Raw genomic sequence first — 2031 nt, forward strand, 5'->3', positions numbered from 1 at the left:
TATAAAGAAGATTATTACAAATGCGTGTGCAGTTACAACTATGTTGTAGATTTGGTCATCTCCGAGTAGGGTTCCGGGTATTGACCCAATTCAGCGCGAATGAGCAGGCTTAGGGCTGTTCCTACTATGCCGGCTCAGGCACCAAATAGGAAGTATAGGGTACCGATATCTTCATGATTGGTTGAGAATAATCAGCGGTTGATGAACATGGGTAAAATGGCTGAGTAAAGCATTAGACTGTAAATCTAAAGACAGAGGTTCGATTCCTCTTTTTACCAGGCCCTGTGGTGAATTAACACGTTGAATTGCAAATTCAGAGAAGCAGCTTCAATTCTGCCGGGGCTTCTCCCGCCTTTTTTTTCTCGCGGCGGGAGAAGTAGATTGAAGCCAGTTGATTAGGGTATTTAGCTGTTAACTAAAATTTCGTGGGGGTAGAGCCCACCAGTCTAGTGAGGATTTAGCTTAATTAAAGTGGTTGATTTGCATTCAATTGATGTAAGATATACTCTTGCAATCCTCATCAGGAATTAAATTATACTTGCTTAGGGCTTTAAAGGCTCTTGGTCTGTTTAACCTAAATTCCTACTCTAGCTCTGATAGTATTGGTGTGAGTGGTAGTAGTATGGTGGATAGTACAACTGTTGTTGGTAGGAGGGTTATTTGTTTTGTGGGGGAAAATTGTCATTTTATTTTTATGTTGTTTGTGGAGGGGAATATTGTTAGTGTAGTGGAGTATGTGAGTCGTATATAGAAGTATAAGTTTAATAGTGCTGTAATTGCTATGAGGGTAGGTAGAATAACCTTGTCGTTTTTTGTTATCTCTTGGATGATTATTCATTGTGATAGGGGAGGGAGTCCTCCTATTGATAAGACGGTGACAAGAACTAGAACGGTTATAACTGGTGTTTTATTTCATGTGTGTGATAGTGATAAGGTGGTGGTGGCAGAGTTGGCTATGAATAGTGTAAATATGGTGGAAGTTATGATAATGTAGATGGTTAAGTTTAGTAATGTTATAGTGGGGTTGTATGGTAGTACTGCTGTTGTTCAGCCTATGTGAGCGATTGATGAGTAGGCTATAATTTTTAGAAGTTGGGTCTGATTTAGTCCTCCTCAGCCTCCGATTATAATTGATAGGATTGATAAGATTAGGATTAGATTTAGGTTGATTGATGGGGAGATTTGGTAGAGTACAGATATGGGTGATAATTTTTGTCATGTCAGTAAGATTAGGCCAGAGGATAGGGGAATACCTTGTGTTACTTCTGGGACTCAAAAGTGGAATGGGGCTATTCCCAGTTTTATGGTGAGGGCTATTGTTATGAGTATGGAGGCTACTGGGTTGAATAGTTTTATTACAGTTCATTGGCCTGAGAATATCAGGTTGATGATGACAGCTATTATTAATAGTATTGAGGCTGTTGATTGGGTTAAGAAGTATTTAGTTGATGCTTCTGTGGCTCGTGGGTTATGGTTTTTTATTATAACAGGAATAATGGCAAGTATGTTTATTTCAAACCCGATTCAGATGAGTAGTCAGTGGGAACTCATTATAACGATAATGGTTCCTAATATGATAGTTGATAGAATAATAATAAAGATGATTGGGTTTATTAGTACGGGAAGAATATGAACCACATTTTTGGGGTATGGGCCCGATAACTTAATTAGCTGACCTTACTGTTAGAATTTGGTGTAATTGGGAGCACGAAGAATTTTGGGTTCTTAGGAGTAGGTTCAATTCCTATAGTTCTAGAAATACGAGGTTTTAAACCTCTATTATTTACTCTATCAAAGTAACTCTTTTGTCAGACATATTTCTTATGTTTGTGGGGGGATGCTTGATAGAAGAATAGGTAGTGATATGTGTCATATGCATAAAGCTAGTGTCAGGGGTAAGAAGTTTTTTCATAATAAATGTATTAATTGGTCATAATGGAATCGAGGATAGGATGCTCGGATTCATAGAAAGGAGATTGTGAGTAGTAGGGATTTAATGGTAAAATTGATTGTGTAAAGTTCTGGTATATA

The 2031-nt window shown here is 37.9% G+C and overlaps 1 non-coding gene across 1 annotated transcript; it reads left to right on the plus strand.

The window, feature by feature from the left end:
• Positions 1 to 210: 210 nt before the first annotated feature.
• TRNAY-GUA (transfer RNA tyrosine (anticodon GUA)) lies at positions 211 to 278 on the plus strand. Its single transcript has one exon. It is a non-coding gene; the product is annotated as a tRNA-Tyr (tRNA).
• The last annotated feature ends 1753 nt before the right edge of the window (positions 279 to 2031 follow it).

The sequence above is a fragment of the Bos indicus genome, chromosome 16 (genome assembly GCF_029378745.1).
Source record: "Bos indicus isolate NIAB-ARS_2022 breed Sahiwal x Tharparkar chromosome 16, NIAB-ARS_B.indTharparkar_mat_pri_1.0, whole genome shotgun sequence".
NCBI lineage: Eukaryota > Metazoa > Chordata > Mammalia > Artiodactyla > Bovidae > Bos > Bos indicus.